The sequence below is a fragment of the Hylobates moloch genome, unplaced genomic scaffold (assembly GCF_009828535.3).
Source record: "Hylobates moloch isolate HMO894 unplaced genomic scaffold, HMol_V3 SCAFFOLD_14, whole genome shotgun sequence".
In the NCBI taxonomy this organism is placed as follows: domain Eukaryota; kingdom Metazoa; phylum Chordata; class Mammalia; order Primates; family Hylobatidae; genus Hylobates; species Hylobates moloch.
The window spans coordinates 41,534,280-41,552,051 of NW_026652289.1; the positions used below are offsets into that span (position 1 = coordinate 41,534,280).

Sequence of the window (17,772 nt, forward strand, 5' to 3'; positions counted from 1 at the left end):
AAGGCTCGGGTAAGGGGACTGGCATGAAAGGGGTTAACATGGTGAATTAGCATCCACCTGCCTGGCTCAGAGATGGATGTGACCAAATGGTTCAAGAGAGGCTGGGTACCAGTTCCAAAACAGAAACTTGAATTTCAAGATATACTCCCAGCTGGGTTTCCATGTTTGGTGATGCTGGGTGGGGGTGGGTAGGGAGGGATGATAAGAGGTTTGACAAGTTATCAGTTTGCTGAGCCAGGACTCAGGTTGGTGTTATCTGGTGAGACTACGGGATGTGTAGAGAGATGAATTTCTGTGGATTCTCTGCATGAGCTTGTGTCTGTGTTTGGGGACCTTGGGGCTCAGGGACTGAAGTGTAGAGTACATGAATGGCATTCACAGGGATGGTGATCCTCTGAGTTGTATGCAAATGTTGGAGTGTTTGCGCATGGAAACGAACTAGTCCGTAGCTTTCGCTATATTCTCAGAAGCCTCTGTAACTTCTTCAAAATTCAGAACACTGATATATAGGGAAATACCAAGAGAGGATTAGAAGGGTAGAAAACCCTGTAATCCCAGCTACTCAGGAGGCTGAGGTGGGAAGATTGATTGAGCACAGGAGGTCAAGGCTGCAGTGAGCTGTGATCACACCACTGCATTCCAGTCTGGGCAACAAAGCAAGACTCTGTCTCAAAAACAAACAACAAACAAAAAATGGGTACAGGGTGCCCTGTTTCCAGAAGGTTTCTGCCTTTGCACTCTCTGCTCTTGATGAACCTGATCAAGTCGCAGCAAAGCAAGCTAGTTTTTCTTAAGTCATGTGAGATATTTTGACCAAGAGAAAGACATGTGGAGGGAAATTATAAAGATGGGATGGAAGTTTGGCCAGAAGCCAGATGACTTAAACAAAATCAGACCACTCTTAGGCACCTAGATTGGAGATGTCTTATCTGCAAACACAACATGCCAAACAGGGCTTTCTAGGTCTAGAAGATGAGATGACCACTGAGTGAGCGCACAGCTTTCAATCTTTGGATAATTCTTGGGCTCCTGGTTTTGAGGACTGGCACTATTATTGCCTGTGCAAAGTTTTCCTACCATGCAGGGAGCTTTTCTAGCTCTTCCTCCTTCCACCTGAAAAAACATCAGGGCCTTGACCAAAGGGAAGAATGGGGCATTATTGCTCTTCCCCCGAGGAGGCGCACCACCAGCTGAGACCCTGAGACATGCTTGGCAGTGCTGTGAGAGCAGATTTTTCCTATTAATTGCCATCCTGTTTCTGGAACAGCGTGTCCCCATGTCGGATGGATTAGGCAGCACCCAGGGTGGTGCCTCCCCTCAGCTGTCCTCAGAGCTTCTCCCAGCCCCTGCTCCCCTCTCCCAGGCAGAGCTTCCTTTCTTGGCCCTGGTTGGGTCATGAGAACATGTCCACGTAGGTGGAAGTGAAATATCCTCTATTGTAAAGTCAGGCAACTTAAAGAAGTTATACTGGAGTTATAGGCAAGATGAGATGGTGTATCTAAGACTCACCTTGTTTAGAATTAAGCCTGAATCTCTTTCATCTTTATGAAGCCAGATTATGTTTAGGTCTCACTTTAGGATAAATAAGTGCAAACCAGAAATAAAATTCTAATCCCCCCAACCATCCGAATGCATCCCTCTTCTCAACAAGGGCATCCCAAAGTTAACCTGAAAAACTAGTTCAGACCATGATGGGAAGGGGGGAGCCATACATGCCTCATTAAACCCTCCTTCTTTTTGGAATTACTGATAGAATAGACTTGTTAAGTCTGATGAGAAACATTTGCAATCTATTCTGTCTGATGCCTGCTACCTGGATCATAAAACCTTGGTCTCCATAACCTCTTATTGAACCTTCCTATTGAAAATAACTCTTTCAACCAATTGCCAATCAGAGAATCTTTGAATATGCCTATGACTTGGAAGCCCCTGCTTCCAGTTGTCCTGCCTTTCTGGTCTGAACTATTGTACATCTTACATGTATTGATTGATGCCTTATGTCTCCCTAAACTGTATAAAACCAAGTTGTGGCCCAGGCTCCTTGGGTACATGTTCTCAGGATCTCCTGAGGGCTGTGTCACAGGCCATTGGTCACTCATATTTGGCTCACAATAAATCTCTTCAATTATTTTACCGAGTTTGACTCTTTTCTTTGACATAAGCAAATGCCTCAAGCTGCATTAACCTTTTATCTTTTATTGCCAGTGAGCATCACAGTCTTGGATAAAGAGTGATGACACGGGTACCAGAAGTTCCCCATCTTTGACTTAGGGAAAGCCTTGTCTCTTCACATCCACCCCAGTCTCAGTTTCGAATTTTCAAGTCTGGGTGAGAATCTACGATACCATTTAATTGCTCATTGGCTTCAGCAAAGTTATTTACCTTCTCAGTGCCTCTGTTTCCTCAACTCCAGAATGGTAATAAGACTACCTCCCTCACTGGGTTGCTGTGAGTGTCGAGATCTATGTGTAATTGGCATATAAAAAGGCTCCATGGGAACATTTCTCCCTTCTTTTCTTTATGTATAAACCTTTATAGGTTCCTTTTATTGCCTTCCAAAAAGGGCTCCCATCCAAGACTCAGTCATGCCCTCTTTTGTCCTGCACAATATTTAGTAAAATGCCTTTATTATACGCTAATCCCAGTACATTGTCATTTCTTTGCTGATAGACCATATGTCTGTCCTACTTGACCAGGAGCGACCGATGGCAGAAATCACAGATCACTCAGCCTAGTATGCCTGAAAACACCACACAACATTTGACAATTGCTTGTTGAATTTAGAAATGAATGACTTTAATAATAAAAAAAGTACAGCTTATAAATTAACAATGGGGTAGTTAGAGTTAATTGGGAGATCTGAGATGTCTGGGCAGTGGGAAGTAGAGAGATGATGATAGGGAAAACTCATAAACAATTCCCCCATCCACATCTGAGGGCCAGGTGTGTCGATAGGGAGGGCCTACTAATAGGAGCTTTACTTCCTTCTGAGAAATAAAAAAAATACAGAAAAAGACAAAGATTAATATAACAAACACCCATATTCCCTCCACCTAGAATAAATGACTTACTGTTTTGTCTTATATTTGCATTTACTGCTTTAGTTTTGGAAGATATAAAATATGACTAAAACTAAAACCCCTTTAGTCATCCCCCTGGTCCTATTCCCGTCCCCATCTCCATAGGCAGCCGTTAGCCTAAGTTCAGCATCCTCCAGTTCACTGGCTGAAGCTTCTTTCCCTGTATCTCTGTCTCTGTCGGCTGTCTCTCCCCTCATGGCTGTCTCCCAGATAAACTCACACCTCCCAGACTGCCAAATTAGCAACCACCTCTACTACATGAAAGTTGAGTGGCTAAGGCTGGTAAACAGTTCATTTTCATACTTCTACCTATATGTATATGTACAGATATATGAATATGTCTCTGTATATCCATATGTAGACACACAGACATGCATATATATCAATACACTTACAAAATGCATTATTCTGTGCGTGTTTTAATTTATATTCATGCTTATACTCTGAGTAACTTGCATCTTGCTTTATTTCCTTGTCATATGTTGGAGATCTCTCTCTGTTGGTATGTGTAGGAATTCCAATGGGTGCCCATTTTATGGGAGATGAATATATTAACCAGATCTCACAGAAACAAACCAAACATGCTTTGTCTCAGAGCCCTCCAACTGCCATGTTGTTGATCAAAATTTTGGCTTGGGGAGGGGGTCACCTTGGGACACAAGCTCATCTTCTTTTGGAATCACAAAGGTTTTAAGATGGTGATAAGTGTACAGTGGGGGTTTCTTTTTGCTATTGATGAAGTCTAATGCTTCAGAGTGGCAGGGGTGATTTGTGAAGTATTTGGCATGTCCTGGGCACTGCCCTATCAGCCAGCTCTCCTGCTGGAGCAGGGCCCTGGAGGTCCCCACTGTGCTGGACATTAACTCTTTGATTGTCAGATCATGGGGTGGCCAGGTTGGTTGGGAGGTGGGTACTTGTGGGGTTCAGGGCATGGGATATTTACCGCAGCTGCAGAAACATATAAAAATATTTCAGCATTTTAACAACTAACTAGAGTGTACCCTTGCATCCTGGGCCTGGAAGTGAGATGGTTCAGAATTTAGGCCAAATTCATTCTCATAAAATATTGTTAAATTAGGCATTAAAAGATCATGACAGTGATCTGGCTGGGCCCTCCTGTATCCGTATTTCCAGGTGAAGAAACCGAGGCCCAGACAAGGAAGCGACTTGCTTTGGTTTGGCTGAGTTTTAGCTCCAACCACTTTCCACAGCAACACAAATGCCCTAACTCCTTTGTCTTGGCTGCCACACTGTCCACATCCATAGTGCACCATCATCATTTCACGTGGTCATTAGAACAATAACCAGGCAATAGGTGTTAGTGTGTCTGAACAATAATAAAATGTGCCCTGTAGTTTTCATATAAGATGAGCATCAAAATTATTTAATAGAAAATATAAGGTGAGCATCATAATTATTTAATAGAAAAAGAAGCAAGTGTGTGGATCTTTTGCAGCCTGTAAAAAAATATATACATTATTTGGCCTCTTTTCCTCTTGACCACCTCATAAGTATCTTTAAATACTTATAGATCAGAGATGCTGTGAGAATTACATCATACTTCTTGGCTTCCTCTTACTCCCATGGAGAAAACAGAATAATGGTTTATCAGAGCTGAAACAGACCTTAGGCTTATTAGGCTAATGTGCCCATTTTACAGCTAAGGAAACTGAGACCCAGAGAGATGCAGTGATGTGCCAGAGCACACAGCTAGCGAGAGCCTCCAGGCCCTGCTTTTCCACATACTTGACTTGTGCAGAGAACCTGGGAGGGTCAGGGAAGTGAAGCTGGATTATGAATACATCAGCTCAATCCCTCCAAGGCTCTGATTAATTAGCTTTGACTGCTGTCCCACTTAAATGGGGCTTTCGAAAATTCTCTTATTAATCCACTTTTTCCAACCTGAGGCACTCCTGTCCTTAGGGAAAGATAGGAGCTGATGGAGGAGTAGGCTCCAAGAACTTCCTTCATTTATTTTCAGGCATGCTAGAGACTGCCCGCGTGGCAGGGCAGCGGAAGTGGGAAGGCCGGGAAGGAAGGGCGTCAAGAACTGCTGCTTGGGCTTCTGGCAATGCCTTAAGTGCCTCATCAGCAACCACTTGCCTTTCTTCCTAATGGCTGGATGTGTGCTGGTGCCTCTGATGGGCCTGCGGGTGAGCACTTGCAGGACTGTTCCATTGTAAATTAGCATTAGTTAATAGGTACTTAAAGTAAAGTGGTTGCCTATTTGATTATGATTGGGGGTTATTAACATTTTTTTCCATAAACAGATGGTAACTGTCCTCTGAGTGGATTGTAGAATCCTGCCAGAGTCTTGATTTGGAGGGACTGGCTCCTGCCAGAAGATCTCAGGGGCTGCTGCCACATTGAATGATCTTGTTATCCTTCTGGTTTCACTGCTTGGTTAAGGGAATGATTAGAGTTGGGAAGGAGTCATTTCTGCCTTCTCTCCTAACCTTGGGGCATTGGACTGAGAAGAGTTTCTTCCAGGTGGAGGGAGGTAGGAGTGGGAGGGATCTAGGACTCCTGAGGTTTGATGCTGTAGGTTGGCATTTCTTTCTCAGCTGGGACAGTGTCCCTGTGTCTTAGCCATGTGTGCAGAGCAGGGGAATTGGTACTGGAAGTGTGGTGTGAGATAGGAGATATCTGAGATGACTGAAAGGGGACTTGGACCATGGATGAAAGCACTATTGGTATTGTTGAGTAAAATAGTTTCCTTCGCCCTGCACAATACACTTATTTGACTACATTTAGCAGGCGGTCGGAAACCAAGAGCAGTGCAAGGCAGACATGAAACTGAGTAAAGGAATTGGGTTTCCTGGCTTCCCAAGATATGTCCATTCTTTCTTCCTTCTTGTTTTCTTCCTTCTTGACTTCTTTTTCTATTTCCTCCTCTGAATTGACATGTGCAAGGGAGGAGGGTACCTTTGGCCCTTGCCATGATCCTGTACTTGGGATTCCTGGTGTAAGATGACTCTTTGAACATAATGTTGAGAGTGGTTTCTGGCTTCTTTCCTGTGTTGTGATCCCAGGGTCCTCATATTCTCCTAACAAATGTTTGCATGCCCTCCCTCTCTTTTCTGACGTTTGACAGACCTTCCAACCACCCCCCTCCCTCACAAATGCCTAGTATTTGGCCAATTCTAAATTAAAGAGGTTAGGTTTGTAGCAGATCCACAGGCAGGACATAATTTATAGAAGCCAGCGGTCTTCTGCTTCTCCTTCTCTGCTTTGAACTTCATTGAGAGGCTCTGACTGCAGTCAGAGCCTCACCCCACTTGATGACTGAGTTCTAGAATGTGATGCATGGAGCTTTGAGAAGGCTGTAAAGCCATGTGTGTTTTTCTGGCATGCTTTTGCTGCCCTGTCCTTTGTGGGAGCTTTGCAGGGGTGCAGTGAATCATCATAGAAGTCCCTACACAGTCACCATTGGTCGTGTGGAGGCAGAACTTGCTCTGAAGACTACAGGGAACCAACTGTTCCCTTGCATCGACTCTCCTATTCAAAGGGAATTCCCTTGAAATAGAGGCTGATGCAAAATATTTTTCCTCTTTGGCTACCTGCTAGCTGGCTCTTCTTGGCAGGCCTCTCTATCCTGTTCAGCAGGGCCAAGGATGACCACTATGCTTGGCTCTATAGCCAAAGTGATGGCATCTCAGATTCATTTAGTTTTGGCAGCAGAACACAGTGCTTACTAACTTGTGTTGTTGCAACTGGCTCCCATAGGGTTAACAGCCCCGCGATACCTTACCCAGTTTAGAAGTTCTTCACCTCTTGTCCCTTGCTACTCATGTGACAGGTGAGATCACATGCCTCAAGCCCTACTGTGGATGTCACCAGGCTTTCCTAAAAGTACTGGTTGTCACAGTAATTTTACACCTTAGGAAACTATAACAGAAGATGAGTTAGTAAATGAGATTTTAAAAGCTAAGAATAAAAGTAAATTCAAACTGATTTTTGACTCTTAAAAAGTCACAAACTTTAGTAATTTATTTTTCATCAAAAATCATGGTGACATACTTCCTCACTGATCCAATTATCCTACGGTATCACAGTACAGGATGGAAAACCAAGAGGGGCTGGGGTTGCCAGCTTTGACTTTCTAGCATCTTTCTTTGCTCCAAATGTTTTTTACCCCCTGCAAAGTCAGGTTGCGGAAACTGCTCCAACAGACCCTCTCCTCTCTTCTCGTGGCACATTCTTTCTCTGTCTGCATATTCTCCTCTGGGTCTTGGAAGCTTTCACTTGCGCAGAAGAGGCATGATGATAGGCTTTGGCTAATGAGAAGCTGTCATGTGGCTGCAGTACCCAAGACCTGTGTTTATGCAGCTCATTCTCCTGTGAACTCTGCAGAGGGCTTTAGGATGGTGAAAGAGCAGCCCTGGAAACCAAAGACAGCAAAACAGAGAGATCAAAACAACTGCTAACCAGAAAACACGTTTTTGGACTAGGGGAGAAAAACCACATGCTGAAAACATCAGACACCAAGCCAACGGCTGCAAACCCCCAGCCCCAGCCACCCACTGCACTTTGTGCTGTGGTTCCTCACGGCGGATGAGCTGGGCAGGGGAGTAGAGAGGAGTGCACTGCAGGTGGAGGAATAGCATCCTTCAGCCAGCTGTGCTTCCAGCAAGCAGGTGTGTCTGCCACCTGTTCCAGGCCCGGAGCTTCTAGGGAAGGAAGCAGAAGCCTGAGGTTGGTCTATCTCTGGCCCTTGCACTCAGAAGGGTTAATAACACTCCCTGTTTCTCTTCCTCAATACCCCAGCATACTTAGAGAGGAACCAACCAAATTACTCTGGTGCCTGCCTCTTTATTCTTTTCTCTTGGATCAACTCTGTTACCACAAGCCAGAGGGGAACATGCTGCTGGCTTCCTCCCTAACGGGATCGGCTACCTAATTTGTGTGGCCCAGTGAAAAATGTTCAAAAAAGATTAGAATTTCCAGACAGCTACAGCACAGCATTAAATCCCAAGCTAAGGTTCTTTTGAGCATGGAGCCAGGTCACAGGTCCACGAAGCCAGCTCTGCTTCCTGAATACAAAATCCATCATGGCTTAAGATCCTAGCTCCTTTGTCTATCCTGAATGGTGATGAAACAGGTATTTCTGTACTTCCTTTTAGAGAGAAGCTGGGATTTGGGCTAAAGGCAAGAATATCAGTTGGTTTTTCACTTCTAATCATACTAGGGGAAGAGAGTGACAGGCATCAAACATTCATTGAGTACCTACTGGGTGCCAGACATCTAATATATCTTCAAATATAGTCTTCATAGGTGGCTATTATTCCCACTTTAAAGATGAGAAAGCTGCTCAGAATGGTTAAATCGCTCAAGGTCATGTACCTGGTAAGTATCAAAACTAGATTTTAAATGAGTTTATTCTAAATTGTTGGTTCTCAATCTTAGCTGCACATTCTAAACATCTGATAAGATTATATAACTTCCCAAACCTAGGCCACACTCCAGGTCACTTAAATCAGGGGTGGGTGTTCTTTTTTAGTTCCTCTAGTGATTTCTATGTGCAGCTAAGGTTGAGGAACAATGGTCTCAATCCAATAGACGTCCGCATATTTCACTGGTTCTCCAGGTCATTTATGTAGTCTGCAGACCAGCTCATCTGATAATGCCGGGAGCTTGTTCAATGTGCAGTTGCCTGGGGTTTACCCCATAACCACTGAATCAGACTTGGGGTGATGTGGGGGACAAGCAATTTCTCTGGGTGATCCTGAATGATTGCTGGGGTTTAGGAACCGCCATCCTATACCTGTAGAGAGACAATGGCTGATAACATGAACAGTACTTCTCAAACTTGAACATGCAAGTGAATATTGGAAGATTCTGGGGATCTTGTTAAAAATGTGGATTCTGGTTCAATAGGTCTGGGGAAGGCTGAGAGTCAACATTTGTTACAAGGTCCCAGACAATGCTGCTTTGTGGACCATGCTTTAAGTAATAAGGGGTTAAGTTTCTGGTAAATACTTCAGGCCTGTGACCTGGGAACTTAGATCACCTCTCTGCTTTTTGTTTTTTCCTGAGTGCCAGTTGCAAAATGAACCTGCCTCAAAGGTCTATAGGCTGGGATTTTGTGACTATAAGATTGCAAACTATAACCACTTTAAAAAAAAAAAAATTTGTATTTTTAGTAGAGACGGGGTTTCACCATGTTGATCAGGCTGGTCTTGAACTCCTGACCTGAGGTGATCCACCCATCTGGGCCTCCCAAAGTGCTGGGATTATAGGCATGAGCCACCATGCCAGGCCTCTATCAGCACTACTTGTAAGGTATTTCAATTCTATCCTCTTTGGGTAAATATGCCTCTCTTCTTTCCTAAAACTGTTTCTGTAGTGGCTTCCTTGGTTCGAAACCAAACTGCCACCTCTTTCCACATGAGGGGACTTGTAAGGTCTGCTGCCCCAGTTGATTTCAGTAAACTGTCAGGTCAATCAACACTGATGTCCCCACTGAAGGAGTGGGGGCAGAAACTCAGAGAGGCTAGCAGGCAGTGGGCAGCCAGCATTCCCAGCTCAGAGCTCCTTGAGCTTCTGGGACAGTCATTCCTCTCTTTCTTTAGAAACTTCTTTATCCTGTTTGCTTTCTCTCCCACCCCGATCTGGAATGAAATGTTGAGGGCTATAGAAAACCGGAAAAGCTTGTGCTGGCAGGCCCTGGAGTGGCTCAGAGTGGGTCTGTCGGCGGGCAGAGGAAGCCCCATGGGTTAAGTTGGTGGGCTGCCTGGGCTGCCCGCTGGCCTCAGAGACACTGCCCTGGGTGGTGGCTGGAATCCCATTCTTCCCAGTCTTGCTGCTCTGGCGGTTGGTATTCACACTGGAAGCCTGCCCTGCCCTCCAATTTACTGCAGAATAAGAGTTGCATAGTTGGCAGAAGACCAGAGCAGTTTCCAGGACTGATAAGTCCTGGAAATGCCGAGCCTCTACCTGACAGGCATCTTGAATTCAAAGGGGCCTCTGTGCTGGAGCAGCCCTGCAAACCTGTTCCCGGGCAGGGGCAGAAGAATGCCAGCGTCTGTCTATCTGCCAGCAGGCCTTGACATGAAGCCCCAAGGAGGGCGTCCCGGTGGTTCCAGGAACTGCCTTTCAAAAGTGAATCCTTCCAAATAAATGGAGTTCAGTGGGTTGGCCTTGGACCAGTTGAAGGGGGTGCAAAGGGGCACCCTGTTTTTGGCCTGGGCTCTAGGGGAAGCAGGCAGGATTTGAGTACTGTTATGAGCCATTATGTGTGAAAATGGCTCCCACAGCACCAGTCCCCTGCTTTGTGCCTGCTTTGCAAGGGGCATGCCAGCCCGATGGGGCTGTGTGTGCTGCTTGCTGCCTTCTGAGGAGAAGCGCTATCAGAAATCAGGGGCCATCCAAGAGCTTGGGAAAATGGACACTAATGTTTGCTGTTGCCCAGTGTGTAGAATGGGGTAGCCTTTCTGGAAAGTGGCTTGACAATATTTATTAAAAACCTAAAATCATGAAAGCCCATGTCCTACTGACTCCACTTCGGAGAACTTAACCTAAGGTAATACTCACAAATGGCTATCCGTATTTGTGGATATGGGTATTTATGCCAGTGTGAGTTATAGAGTAAACTTGATAAATAAATAATTACTTACAGACCTAACAATAAATGACTAGTTAAGTATTAATACATTATGGTCCATATATATAATACAATGCAGACCTTAAAAATGACAACTTTTAAAAGTATATATTTAACGTTTCTGAAAGGATTCATGTGCAAATGGTAAGAAAACCTAATAGTATAAAAGATAATGGAGTAAAAATCTGAGTTTCAGTCCCTCCCTAATTTCCTGCCACTGGGATAACCATTACTTAGAGGTTCTTACATATCCTTTCAGAGATAGGCAAGGCTTATGCAAGGATATGTTTCCCTGTTGCCTTTGCACAAATGCAAGCTTGTATTCACATTGTTCTGTGCCACATTATTTCTGCTAACAGCCTGTCTTTGAGATGATTTAGTATCAGTTCATAGAGATCTACTGCATTCTATTTTTATAGTTGCATACCAAGAATGATATTTTAGCAATATGTATTGACATGTGAACATGTTTACAATGTATTTCCAAGTGAGAAAAGACTCCAAGCAGTTTCTCTAATGCCATTTTTTTGTTGTTGTAAAATAAAGAGAAAATATTTTTATACACATACCTAGAAAAAATATTGGGATCATATGGAATTATAAGTCAGAATGTAAACAGTAGTTATCTTTGGGTGGTGGGATTTGGGATGCTTTTTTATTTCATCTTTTGTGATGTCTTCTGAGTTTTCTGTATTGAACCTTAAAAACAAAACAAAGCAGATGTGAGACCCATGAGGACAGTGGAGCTGTTCCTCCCTCAGTGGATCCAGAGACTGACTCATTCCCCCATACAGGATCCATCTGCCCCTTTGTGGTGAAAGCCACGGCTCTGGTGTCACTTAGGATTGCTGACTGCACAGAGCAGGATTCCCATAATGTTGCCTCATGCCACGTGCTTGACAGTCATTGATGGTGGTGTGTGTGGTTGTTGGTGGTGGCGGGTACTGATTAAAATGCAGATTCCTGGGCCACATCTACTGAATCTCATACCTTGATAGTAGGCCCTGGGAATTTGCGTTCTTAAAAAACAGGCTGGGTGGTCATACTGCCATTAAAGTTTGAGAAACTCTTGTGTAGATCAGGAATTTGCCAACTGTTTCATAAAAGAGCAGAGAGTAAATATTTTAGACTTTTCTGGCCATATGGTTTCTGTTGCAATCACTCAAGGCTGCTGTTGTAGGACGAAAACGGTCATAGCCAATATGTAAATGAATGAGTATGGCTGTGTTCCAATAAAACTTTATTTATAAAAAACAGGTGCCAGGCCAGATTTGGCCTGCAGGCCATAGTTTCAGACCCCATAATTTCATGTTACCCTTAAAAAATATTAGACCAGCTGTGGTGGCTCACGCCTGTAATCCCAGCACTTTGAGAGGCTGAGGCGGGTGGATCACCTGAGGTCAAGAGTTTGAGACCAGCCTGGCCAACATGGCGAAACCCCATCTCTACTAAAAATACAAAAATTAGCTGGGCGTGCTGATGTGCGCCTTTAATCCTAGCTACTCAACAGACTGAGGCAGGATAATCGCTTGAACCCAGGAGGCAGAGGTTGCAGTGAGCCGAGATTGTGCCACTGCACTCCAGCCTGGGCAATGGAGTGAGACTCTGTCTGAAAAAAAAAAAAAAAAAAATTGATCAGCAGGTGGGGGAGTCTACCAAGAGCTCCTTCTATTTGAAAAAGCAGGTCATAATATTAATAGCTACAATTAATTAAGTGATTATTATATGCCTTGTGGTTTTCAGACACAACCTACACCTTAATACAGCTCTGCATAGTAGCTATACCAACAAAGCCATTGAAAGAACAAAGTGATTAGCCCAAGCTTACATGATCAGTAATGGCTGGGTTAGCCTGAATGCAGACTTGGGGAGGAAAGTGGTAATGCCACAGTCCTATTACTCTCTGGTCTTTGGGAAAGAATGATTTCAAAATCTCTTCCCAGGTCATTGGGCACACACAGGTCCCTCTAAGTCCCCAGCCTAAGGAGGAATAGCCACAGCCACCCACTTGGTGGTGGTACAGATCCTGGGGTAACTCTGTACCTCCCAGATGCCTCGACTAATTGGGGTCCTGAGTTGTATGGGGTCTTCCAGGTGCCTTGGACAATGCTCAGGTTGAGGTGGCTCAGTTCACTTTCTTGAAGGGGGAGGAGAGTGCTGTTGCTATAGAAATAGCTCAGGCCACTGTGCTGGACCTTTCTGAACCCTGCTGCTCAGAGTCTGTCATCACTGGGACCAAGAACCTTTAGAGCCAGGCTCCTGACAGGAGACTTTCTTGTGTCCCTGCCCCAGTGACCATGCAAGTTTCCACATGGCCAGTGTTAAACATTCACCCTGCTTAAAGCCCATGGAGATAGGTTAGTGCCCTACGTGTCTGCAGACAGGGCTGGCCAAGAGAGACCGTGGCAGTGGCAGGCAGAGGGCAGTCCCTCGCTTCCTTCTGTCTTCTCCCCACCTTAGCCTTCCTGACCCTCAACCACATCCAGACTCTAGGGCAAAGAAAAACCCTCTGGGCTGAATTTAGCCTCTGGGGCTGATGGTTCAGCTTGATGGCTTTGCCAGGTAGCAACATGGGTGATGCTAGTCCCCTGTGAGGTTACTGTTATAAAAATACTAGTGTTTTACATTTATAGACAGCCCAGTTTGCCTTGAGATATTGGTTTATTACATAAAATCTTGAAGGCTTGGGCTGCTCTTTGGATTAACTGAAATAATGGACATAAAACAGAAACCAGAGGCCGGGCATGGTGGCTCACGCCTGTAATCCCAGTACTTTGGGAGGCGGAGGTGGGTGGATCATGAGGTCAGGAGATCGAGACCATCCTGGCTAACATGGTGAAACCCCGTCTGTACTAAAAATACAAAAAATTAGCCGGGTGTCGTGGTGGGTGCCTGTAGTGTCGTGGCGGGTGCCTGTAGTCCCAGCTACTCGGGAGGCTGAGGCAGGAGAATGGCGTGAACCTGGAAGGTGAAGCGTGCAGTGAGCCGAGACTGTGCCACTGCACTCCAGCCTGGGTGACAGAGTGAGACTCTGTCTCAAAAAAAAAAAAAAACAGAAACCAGAACTTGGAATCCAGAGCCCAGAACACATTGCTCAACCAAATAGTAGCAAATTGTATCATTGTTACCATCCATATTATGACAATCAGTAGTCCGCACAGCAGCTCCCTGAAGTCGATATTATCATTCTGTTTTTTACACATGAGAAAACTGAGTTTCACAGACCCTGCTAGAGTTCTAAGGAGGGTCAGCAGGTTTGTCTGGCTTCCAAGCCACATACTCTTAGTCACTATCATGCATTTTAAAGTCAGAATATAAGGAGACCTAGGGCTGCTGGGAATCTTGGGGAGTCCCCATCCCAGGGACCTGCAGAAAACCCTTGACAGATTATTCTTCAGTTCCCTCAATCACCTGAGAGCCTCCTGGCTTCCCACAAACCAGTGAGTGTCAAACTCCCTAAGCTAACAGCTTCATACCGTCCTCTTATCAGTTAATAAGCTGCTTACCCAGCCTCAGGCAGACATTTGGCTGCGGGTTAATGAGGCCTTTTTTGGCCCTGGTCCTGGCCCTTTAATCCACTCTCCCACCCCTTTCTGCTGTCTTTCTCTCTCTCCAAGTACGCAAGTGTTACTACTTCGGGAAACAACATAGCACCTCCTGGTAGAAACCTCAATTCTATATTGTACCTGAGGTCGTGACTAGCCACCTGCCTTGGAAGGACCCTATCCAGGTTCAAGGAGGCAGCTTAGGCAGGTGTGAAGCACCAGCCTGGATAGATGCCTCAGCCGTCAAGCCCCAAACCATGCCCAGGGGTGAACCCCCACCCCATTGCTCATCATCTGTATCTCAGTGAATTTCCTGTAAACTAGGGACATAGGAGACGTTCTAGACATGTCTTCTTGCGCAGTCCCCCTCCCTGCTTTTGCACAGCCCAGTCCTGTCTTTGTGACCTAAATATCTCCTGAAGTTGTCCCTTCTCTCTTTGCACACTGCCACTCCTCCATTCCCTCTGGGCTCCTCCCACATGGCTCTGGACCTGGCCCCTTCAGTGTGTGCCCTGCTCTGCAATCACAGTAGCAGACTCATGACTTTGAAATGAAAATTGGGCCCAGGAGTCTAGCCCCTGCTGCGTCCCTGGCCTCACCGAGCTGTAGGGTTTCCACTTCTGCCAACCGTGTTCCATGCTCCCTAAGACTGAGGTTCCTCATGCACCTTCCCTCTGTAGCACTTTGCACAGTTATTGACAGGAGCATTTGATTAGTGCTTTGCCCCTCCAAGTAGACTGTTGGGTTTGCTCACTGCAGCACCACTCATGTCAGCAGACCACCTAAGGCTTAGGGTGCATGAATGTCCTCTGGGCCCCTTGGGCATTGCACCCAAAGGGCTGGAACCTGGAGGTCCTCCTCTGACCACCCCTAGTTTTGTTACTACTGTGATGAAGATATAATCTGGGATCTTTCCTTTTGGTACCTGTGGATTGCCTGTAAGATGGAGACAGGGATATTCGGGGGGAGAATGTTCTCCATCCAACAGCTCTTGCCTTGCATTTCTTCCTTCTGCCTACCCCACAGTGCCCACAGACAGGAAGACACTAGGGCTGACCTGCCTTTTCCTAAGATCCCACCTCCATGTTTATCTGATCTTCTTTCTTCCTTGTTGTCTCTTTCTTTACCCACCACTTTGTGCAATATCTGGCCAATCCTATGGCTCCTTTTCCGTGCCATGACACTAAGATTTCTTCCCCAGTCATGCTACTGGGGCTCATTAAAATTTAGAGCTAGACAGGCTGGGGTCGAATCTCCATTCTGCTGCTTGGGAGCTGTGGGATTTCAGGTGACTTATGGACCATTCTGGGCCTCCACACCCTCAGCTGACAAATGAGACGGATAATTCTTATCATACAGGGTTTTATAAGAATTAAATGAAATTGTGTATATAAAGCAATTAGCTTAGTCCCCAGCTGTGTAGTAATCACTCAATTAATGTGTTGAGGGGAAAAATCATTATGATTTTTGCTGCACTCAGAAAAGCTGTGAGTAATCCACAGGTCCCATTATGGCTGTGGTTCATAGCCTTGGTTTTATGGTAGAATCACATGGGGATCTTTAAAAAAATTCAACAGCTAGGCTACTCCCCCAGCCAGTGGGTCAGAATCTCAGTGGATGGGCTCTTGGTGTTGGTTGTTTCTAAAGCTGCTCAGGTGATTTTCAGTGGTAAGCTAAGGCTGTCAGCCTGGGCTTTCCCATCCTCCCCAGCCCCCACCTCTTTCTGCCAGAGCACATATCTTGCAACTTAAAGGAATAGGAGGGATGCGGGCTGAAAACATGGCGGGAAAACCCTCTTTTGTTGGGCTCCCACGACGTCTCTGGCACTGTGCTTGGCGCTTCACTTTCATGTTTCCATTTGATTTTCACCGTGAACTTGTGATACAAAAATTATTGTCCCTGCTTCTTTTAGGAGCTTCAGGAAGGACGAGCTCCTTGCTTAATGTCAGGTATTAGGTGGCTTAGGGATGAAGGACCACGATTCGAGGTTGGTGAGGTTGGGGTCAGGACGCTGTCTCCTCTTCTCTCCCTCCTGCAGCGTGTTCCTTTGGTGAGGTGACTGAACACCCCAATTTTCCCCACCCTCTGTGTGAGGCCTGGCTGCTGCACCTGTCCACTGCAGTGTTTAATGACCCAGCCCGCTTGCGGCTCACCGGGCCCTCGCCAGTGATCTGCCACCTGTTCTACCTTGCGCAGTCATGCTGTTTGCTTAACAGGAAATTTAAGTGCCTTGCAAAGACTCCCCACGGATGGGGGGAGAAGCATCTGCTGACTAGAAATGGGAGCATTGTTGTTGTTTTGTTATTGCCATCAATTTCCAGGCACTCTGTTGGGTTGGAAAATAGTGAGGGGTGGATGGGCAGAGAGAGGGAGGGATTCTTTCTTGTCTGACTGTGCAAGTGGATTAGAGAGAGAATTCTCTCCTTCATAGTTCCTCAAACTTTATGGTTCACGTGGAGCCCTGGGGATCTTGTTATGATGCAGATTCTGGTTTGATAGGTCTGGGCTAGGGCCTGACGTTCTGCATTTCTGCCAAGCTCCTTATATGAGGCTGGTCCTATTGGTCTGCTAGCCACACTTGGCTTAGCAAAGCTTTAGCTTCTAAGTGAGGAGACTCAAGTCTATTTTTTGGCCCCTGCAATTTTTATTTTGGAAAGTGTCATGGAATGGTATAGAAATCTGAGTTCTAGCCCAGGCTACACTCCGATTTATCTTTGGATATCTTTTGAGCTTCACTTTTATCCTCTATAATTGGAGGGATTTGGATTAAGGGCTTCCAAGGTCCCTTTCAGTTGTAACATTCTATGATTCTGTCAGTTGGAGAGGGTAGATTAGAGGGAGCATGGAGTGAGGAGGATGGGAACTAGCGGGAGGTGGGAGTTGTCAGGAGCACCCACTGCATATATGGGCTATTCTTTTTAGGATCACCAGGTTTGAATCCTGAGAGGCCAGAAGTGAGGAAAATGGGCAATGAACTTCCTTTTGTGCTGTGTGTCCAAGATCCCAGCATAGACTGTGAACTCTGGGCAGGTAGTGACAGTGACTCTTACTTCCTAACTCACATATTTGGCTTCTCCAAATGGCAGGAGTGTATTTGGGGATGTCAGCCATTCTGTGGGTTTCATGGAGGGTAGGCACTGTGGGATATAGATACACGCAAGGCACACTTTTCGTCCTTAGTGAGCACAGTGTTTTCTTAAGAGAATGGCATATCTTGCAGAACCTGGAGTCTTGCTGTTACTTTCAGATTGGAATTGCTCTTCCCGATACTATGTCCAGCAACTGGGGTCTTTGCCTATGGGCTACTGTCAGCGTCTCCTGATGTCCTGACTGTTGGTTCTGGGTCTGCCCCACCTGCCCAACACTGTATCTCTAGGAAGTCGCTTGCTCTCTGCCTTGGGGTCCTCTACTTGCCTGCCATTGGGATGTCTCTGCTTTCTGCCCCTCTCACCCTTGTTGGTCTCTTGGATGCCCAGGTAGTGACCATTTCCAGTTTGGCTTCTCCCACTGCTGACTGGGACTTAGTGATGATAGTACATTCTGT

General features: G+C 45.7%; 1 protein-coding gene across 9 annotated transcripts in view; it reads left to right on the plus strand.

Annotated features, from left to right (window-relative positions):
- NTRK3 (neurotrophic receptor tyrosine kinase 3) overlaps positions 1-17,772 on the plus strand; it is a 386,596-nt gene that overhangs the window by 129,227 nt on the left and 239,597 nt on the right. The gene's annotated exons all lie outside the window — the stretch shown is intronic.